At 43.1% G+C, this 8,269-nt stretch overlaps 1 long non-coding RNA gene across 1 annotated transcript; it reads left to right on the top strand.

Moving 5' to 3' along the window:
* The first annotated feature begins 3,250 nt into the window (after nucleotides 1-3,250).
* LOC123125228 (uncharacterized) lies at nucleotides 3,251-5,159 on the top strand. The gene is made up of 2 exons (XR_006461344.1): nucleotides 3,251-4,620; nucleotides 4,754-5,159. It is a non-coding gene; the product is annotated as an uncharacterized lncRNA (long non-coding RNA).
* The last annotated feature ends 3,110 nt before the right edge of the window (nucleotides 5,160-8,269 follow it).

The following is an 8,269-nucleotide window of genomic DNA, read 5'->3' as shown; positions in this document are numbered from 1 at the left end:
CATGTGAAAAAGTAGAAAATGACCCCCCCCCTAAAAACTCATTTCTCATAACAATTTTTTAAAGATATTTGTCTTATTCCAATTTCAAGTTTGTTAGTTTTCCTAAAAACTATGTCACATTTGGTGACACAATGAGAATGTTTCTTTTTGAATTTCTCATATCATAAAACTGTTTATATGATTCAACACCTTTTTTGAAAAATATGGTTCAACACCTTATTTTTAGTCGATTACGACCAATTTAGAAGGTCATAACGTGTACTGCGTTCTGATTGGTCCATGGACATGTCACGCGGATCGTGCTCAAATGCCGTCGGATGCTCTTGGATCCGACGGCAGCCCTTTCTCCCTCACCCCTCCCCCTCTTTGTCTCAAAAAAAGAAAAAGAAAAAAGAAAACTCCCTCACCCTCTCACCCCACGAACCCTAGCGCTCCAGATCCGCCACCCACCTCACGCGCTCCCTCTCCCCCATCGCCGCCGCCACCCCGCCGATCCCATCCCTCCCGATTCAGATCCATTCTCCCCGATTCAGATCCGACCCCGACGCTCGTGCCCGCGCGCCACCATTCGCTCCTCCTCGCCTCCTAGAGGACGTCTGCCGCTCTTCCTCCACCCGTCCCAGAGGCCTCGGTCGGCGCCCTCCGCCGCAGGGCCGCCGCGCTCGTCCCGCCCTCGGCGCCGCACCTCCTTTTCCTCATGGCCTCGCACCTCCCCGATCCGTGTTCCTCGCACGCTCACCGCTTTGCCTCTGTCTCCCACCACGCCGCACGCCCCACGCCGGAAAAGGGAAGGCGAGCCACCTCCGCCCTCCCCTCGCCCCCACGCTGGTCCCACCGCTGAGCCCAGTTCCCCTCACTTCTCCGTCCAGGCGCCTTCGCCATCAATCGATCTCCCGAGCAAGCGACCTCCCTCCCCGATCTACTCATTGGCTATGGCGGACGAGCTGGAGGGGCGAGGGGAGGGGGAGCGTGGACGCCAACTGGCGCCACACCCAAGACTCAGATCCCGCCACCGCGGCCGCCGGAGGCGGGGTTGACCCGAACGCACCGGCGCCCCACCGCCGGAGGCGACTGGCGCTCTGGGCTCCATCCCGACGCCCGCGCTAGGATCGTCAGTAAGATGTAAGCGGCGACCTCAATCTTTGATTTGATCCTTCATCCCCTTGATTTATTGGAGCACTCCTTCCAGATCTAGTTGCACTCCTCATCCAGCTCCATGTCTCCTGGTGCGGCGGCACAGTGGGAGGGTGTGAACGCGCGGCCGCCCAGGGGTGGTGGTGGTGGTGACCTGCCTGCTCGTCCCTCGTCCTCATCACCAGCCTCTCCGAGGTCGCTGCTGGGGCAATCTCCATGGGCCCTTGAGGGTAATTTCCGATCCCTCCTCCGAATTGTAATTCTGCAGTAGTACAAGGCTTCCATCTAGGATAATGTCCGACTGTATTAGACTGCATGTACTGCTAATAGTGAATCTACAGTAGTATTTCTACACATCCTAGCTAGTGATGAATACTTTTCATTGCATGGCCTGACTAATGACTCGCATTGGAGCCATTTATTAATCTCGTACTACTAGTTGAGCTTCCAAATGTAACTTATGGAAATATCAGGTTATCCTATGATGCAGAAATCTCGTATTTGCTGCATCTTTCCAGTTTATTAAGGAAGCACTGAGCTAGCTTGAGCAGTAAAAAATGAACACTTGGTACCATTTACTACAACCCCTGATTTTGCTACATCATTTTTATAGTTCAGAAAATCTGGGGCTATACATTATTATTGCATATTTATTGCTGACTGACTGACTGTAATAGTATTCAGAAAATTAGGTTGATGGTCAGATTAGCCCCTTTCAAATTTCATATATTAATCAATGGAGCACTAGCAGCCAACCTTGGAGATGGGCGTGCAAGTGTCTGACCTCCAACCCTGAATGTGTTCTTCCCATATTTCTACAGCCAATAGTACCAAACTGCCATTACAAACATGTCACTCCACTAGCTAGCCGGCAACTCAGTCTTAGTTTCCAAGCAAAAACAAAGCATCTTTCGCCTTTGGCTTCTTATTGGCGTTATCAATGGCTGACATGTTTTGATATACTCAATCCTGCAATTTCTGTTACCGATTTTCAGCTTGACCCACTGTTTTGGTCAGTGATTTGCATTACTCTTGCCACTGCTCTGCTCTGTACATACATAACCTAGGACTCTTATCTGTGTTACATATTTTCAGCTTGACCCACTGTTTTATTAAGTGAATTCCATGCAAACAACTAACTTTCTCTTGTTCATGTAGATGGAGTAGGAGGATGAGCAGCAGCAAATGAGCCTGATGGTGAAGAAGCACCTGATGAGCAGAACTCGTTCAAGAGCTCTTTTGTCCTTCCAAAACAGGGTCTTGATGTCCCCCTTACAGAAAAATGTTCATACATGTTCCTGCATGATGCGCGTGTGCATGTTGGATGGTCATATTCTAGTGTACTAGCTAGCTAGTAAGCTTGTTTTGCTACCGGATGATTGAATGTCATCTCAGTTTTTACCTCATGTAGCTCACCGCCTAATTTGTAGGTAAAGATACCGTTGGCATATATTATCAGCAGCATTTTTTCATAAACAAAATAAAAAATGTTGATTTAGGTCCAGAATGTGTATTATCTCCATGTTGTTGGCTAGATGGTAATGGCTCATCAGAATATACACACACACATGAACGCTATTATTTCTCTTCAGAGAAACCAAGCCAGTATTCTGATCCTCCGAGCCATTGCACATGCCTGTATTCATATGGCCATTGTGGGTAATTCTATGCTTTAATAATTCTCCTTATGTATCACTGTTTATTAGTAGGAGATTTCTTCTGCTTGGCCATAACAACAATTTCATGTTGTTTCTTTTGTAATTCAATGGTTGACAGTCTCATATATTACACTAGCTAATATATTACAACGGAATGAATCAACTACTCTCATGGTCGGTCCCATCCCATTAATCATTATTTACCGTCTATCTGTCTGTATGTATTTACTCTAGAAAAAATTCAGTCTGCACATCTGCATCTGCATTGCACAAGTACAGATACATCCGCCCCAGCTATTTTCTCGTTATACATTACATAGATGCATACATACGCTAGGCTATTTCTGTGTCTGTCTGTCTGACCTCTCAAGGATGCATATCTCATTCTTATGTACTGAATTTTGTAACAATTTCATTTTCCTCATACTTACAGGATGTTGCGCTCGCTACTTACATGCTTTCTGATGCCGCAACAAAGGACTATATGTGGTTTCTTCAGTGAGACTGTTGCTGTCGCTCCTCATGTTCAATAACATTTCAGCATTGGACCTGCTAGTCACCCAAGCCAAGCCTCGCATCGCTTCAATAAAGCGATACTTCTTCCAATCAACCCCTACTTCGGCTCTGCTCTTTTTTCCATCTTCTCTTATTTAAGCTAAGAAAGATTCTGAGTTTGCATCCATCTCATTACACTAGCTAGCACAATATATTAGTTAAGGCAACTCTACTACATATCAATTTCCCCTACTGGATTGGTTCTATATTTTTAAAGTTGTTTCGTGGTGCATGAGCCCAACCTGAAGAAATATAGGCTTATGATGACTATTTTCCTTCTTAAGTAATCATAGTTGTTGGCTTCGGTAGCTTGCTGAATATGCTTTAGTTATATATAGAAATGGCGTGCCTTCTATGCTTAAATGATTGTTTGGCTCTATATAATTGTTGACATGAATATCTTGACTTCCCAAACAAGTATAGGACTGTACCTATGCATACAGATTATCCTAACAAAACTAAAAATAAAAATTGAAGCATGAAATAAGCAATAAGTGGCTGATTTTTATTTGCATGTTAAGTGGAAAGTTGTAGCCAAGGCTTATATATTAGGAAATATTGTCACACCTCTGAGCTTCTACTGTTGTTAGGGACATCGTAGTGTGATCTTCATGATTTTTCGCTTGAAGATGTACTGATTCATTAGTCAAGCAGAGACTGAAGTCATCTTTTGCTACTGCTAGCTCTATGGATGTTTATTTACCTGCAACTTCTGCCAGCTCTAACTTGGTTATATAGCAGTTCAATTCAGTCAATCTGTTGGAACTAGTTTGTCTATTACTTGTATCCAGATTTTATATCCTGCCCTATGCCATTGTCGACTTGCTTAGGTACATAATTGTTATCTCTTGCAATCTGGTATTGATGATTGTCAATGTATTCATTTATACCTTTCTAGTGTACCTTGTATGTGACCTAGCTGATCTGTATATCAATGCTCTGTTTCCAATAGATGTATGCTGATGCCTGATGGCTAATTCCTTAAAACTTCACTGTTGCAGTAGCATTTTTCCTTAGTGCATAGATGTATGAGCGATCACTTATGCTTGAAACCTTGCTCTCTTTCCCAGGAACCATCATGGTCTGCGTCACTACTGGGGCAGGAGAGGAAAGACTGTTGGTGTCTCCAGGAAGCGATAAACTGCTTCACAAAGATCCCCGCATAGCTTCACTACTACTGTGTTGGTCCATTTCCAGAATCGTAAGGAGTGTTCTTGTTTAGACGATTACCTTGGATGATGCCTTTGCTTAAGGAGAGGCTCAAGAAGATCAGGTATAAACTCCCCCCCCCCCTCTTGTTTGTTTTTGCTTCATACTGTTTGGTGGTTGATACATTACTGTGCAAGTTCTATGGTATGTGAGTTCTTTCTGTTGCTACAAGCATTGACACAATATGTCATGTGCAGGGAGCTCCGCATCCGAGTTTCAGCCATCCTCTACAGCAAGGAGCTCTAGGCCAAAGGAGCAAGCAGCGCTGCTAGTTCCTTGAGGCCAGATCGAGTAAGATGGCGCACCATGGCGTGTGGTGGCGTATTTTGCTTCCGAGAACAGTACTGTTTATTTGAAGTGAGATGTACTCGTCTAGTGCCTGGCACAAAAATGAAGGATGAAGTGTCATGTACTATCTATGTTGTAGTGAGCTATAGTAGGAGTGAAATGAAAATGTATCTGCTGTTGTATGTGCTATTTTGCTGTAATGTATTGTGTACATTTTACTTGAACATTAAATTCTCCAGAAAAAATGTCCTTACTGGACCTGATAGTGGCCACGGCCCAAATATACTTGTACTATTAAGATGCCATGGCCCAAAATAACCTGGGCTGAAAAGCTATTCAGAATTATTATAAGCAGGCCTCGACTCAGATAGAAAATAGAAACAAAAAGGAAACAAACTATGTGGAAAGGTAAAGGCCCATTATAGAAAAGGCCCAAAAACATCAAGCAAAAAAAAGATCATAAAAGGCTGAATTAATGGGCGTGGCCCATGTAGAACACCGAATTGGACCGGGCTGAATCTTACCAACGACCAATTCAATTGGTCGCAATTTTGCCACGTCGGATCCGACGTGGCCTGGGCAGACAGCCAGTGACCAAAACAAAAGGTCATGGGTTCAACGACCTTCTGTTTTGGTCGTAAATGTCTACGACCTTCTCATAGAGAAAGTCGTTAATTTCAGTTTACGACCGCCAGCTTTTGACCTTTTGTTTTTGGTCAGAAAAAGGTCGCAAATGAAAAACAATGACCTTTCAGTGACCAATAGTCAAGGTCACAAGTTGACATATTTTTTGTAGTGAATCCACTTGAGTCGGCTTCCAAAGCGCCGGTTTAAGAAATATTGGTCTTGAAATACTCATCTGATATTCAACCGGTTTGAAGATGTAGAACTTGCCAGTTTAATATTACCAAAATCACCGACTTGTAAATATTGATGGCACCGAGTCATAATTGTTACCGACGCCGGGTCATAATTGTTGCAGACACCGGGTCAATCTGGTTTGCTCAGAATTGAGAATTTGAAGATTTTTCTCCCTTATATCCATATTACCTGTAGCCCCCAAGTTTTGAGCAGAACAAAGTGATAGATTAAGACTTGTTTCAATATAAATACTGCCACTTTTGAAGAAATCCATGTTGTTCATCCCAGTCATTAGTAAAAAATTGAATGCTCCATATTATGTAGCCTCCAAGTGTCGGGTTGTCATGCTTGTAGCAACCTGGGACCTGTAATTGCCTGATGCTCAAAAAACTTCAACCAGTGTAGCCCCCAAGTGTCGGGTCATTATGAAATAATAAGCAGGGACTTTATAAATATGATCATGCTTCATTGAAAATAACATCATATGATGTAACTCCACCACGGGGCTTTGAACCCACGTACACAAGGTTAAGAGCTTTGTACTTTACCAACTGAGCAGTGGACCTTTCAATATAATGGTTTTAAGACTTGTGTACCTTGAATTGTTAATAGGAGCAATTAGTAGCCCCCAAGGGCCGGCTCATTACAGTGTGATGAGTCGGGTCTTCAATAAGGTGATGAAAAAACGACTTTGCATTAGGCCCCAAGTGCCATGGTGCATGCTGGCAGTGACATGGGACTTGCATATTTGATGTAATCTCAGTTTGAATAATGTAGCCCCCAAGTGCCGGGTCGTAAGCCTGCAGCGACTCGGGACTATTCCTTCAATTGTAGAATAAATCATGCCCATTAATAAAATAATAACCATTGCGCTGAAGCGACTTTGAATACCTCCATCATAATATTGGCTATTGATAACCATAATAAAAATCCAGCCATGTTGGCTATTAAAGATTTGAATAATATAATCCAATGATTTATGAGCGCATGATTCCAATGGCGCAATCCAAATATATACTGACGACTTATAATCCCAAGCCAGTCCGGGTTAATAAACACTGTATAATTTATCATCATACTTGGCAACTTATAGTCGAAAGCCAGGCCGGGTTAATAAACGCCGGTGATTTATAATCATGATTTATTCAACCTATTTCTGTGACATTGAATCACATCATTGGTTCACCAATGTGTTGTAGTAAGGGTGATAATCCCAATCTTGAGTATTGATAAATCCTTCCATATTGTGCCGGTTTATGATAAAACCGTACCGGGTTGTGATAAACACCGGATTAACCATACATAATACTGGTGACTTGTAGTCAAACCAGACCGGTTTAAGAAACACCGGATTATAAGTGATCATGTACTGACAACTTGTAGTTGAAAGCCGAGCCGGGTTAATGAACGCCGGTTTATCAAAAACATTATAAGTCTCATGAAAGGAGAAAAAACTTGGCAAATAAAAGCATATGAAAACTTGTAGTCGAGGCTTTTCACTGGCTGCCAGGCCCCAAATTCGAGGCTTTTCATGGGCTGCCAGGCCACTGAGTTAAACCATTTTACAAAGCCTTTTAAGATGGACCTCAATCCTTAACCAACCGTCGTTTTAACTTTGACAAGTTCAGGGTCTATGAGATTGACTTGTCAAAAGTTCGGCGGGTCATACCAGGTTTACCTGGATGGAGTATCTTACTTAAAAAGGCAGGCTAACCCGGGGTTTTAGGTGTATACACCAGGCTTCCAAGCCATGGCTTGATAGCCTATTACAAGTGTAGATTCTTTGTTCATTGCGAAGCAAGGAATCCCCAAGCAATATTTTGAGATGTGCTCAGTGGGTGCCTATGTTTGAGTTGTGCTTTTGCAACACTCTCTTTGGCCCCTAAGTGATTTTCTTTTGGCTTTTAGCCAATCAAGAGGTGTAGCTATGGTTCGAATACGACCAAGCCCCCAAGTGATTTTTTATATAAGGCTTTACAGGCTGAATCAAGGGTAAATATAACTCCGCTTATAAACAGAAGCCTCCACGTGATCAATAACATGATAAGCCAATAAGGCAGGATACCCATGTTTGAACCGCGCATCATGGCAGCAGGTCCTCTTCGGCAACCTTTAACTTTTTGCAAGAGATAAATTCTTCTTGAACTGGGATTTTGAACCGAATATTGAGAGCTTCAAAGCTTGTGGGAGACATCTTTCCCTTGAACTGGATTTTAAACCGGAATCTTCATTTTCAGCCGGAAATTTTCTGACGGCCTTTAAACTTGAACTTGCGAGAAGTTAATTCCTTTTTGGACCGGACATTTTTAAACCAGATTTGAGAGCTTCAGAGCTTTGTGGGAGAACAGAATTCCCTTGAACCAGATTGTAAACCGGATATTTGAGAGCTTCAGTGAGACTGACTTCCCTTGAGCCGGATTTTAAACCGGAATCCTTTCTGATGACCCGGAACTTCTTCATCGAGCCGGGATTTTGTAACTGTCATATACTTTCTAAGTCGGAAATTTTCTGACGGCCTTTAAATTTTCATCAATATAACAGTAGCCTCCGGGACCGGGTTATCT

Source organism: Triticum aestivum, chromosome 5D, assembly GCF_018294505.1.
Source record: "Triticum aestivum cultivar Chinese Spring chromosome 5D, IWGSC CS RefSeq v2.1, whole genome shotgun sequence".
In the NCBI taxonomy this organism is placed as follows: domain Eukaryota; kingdom Viridiplantae; phylum Streptophyta; class Magnoliopsida; order Poales; family Poaceae; genus Triticum; species Triticum aestivum.
Note: the sequence above shows the minus strand (reverse complement) of the source record. Positions and strands in the feature narration are given on the sequence as shown.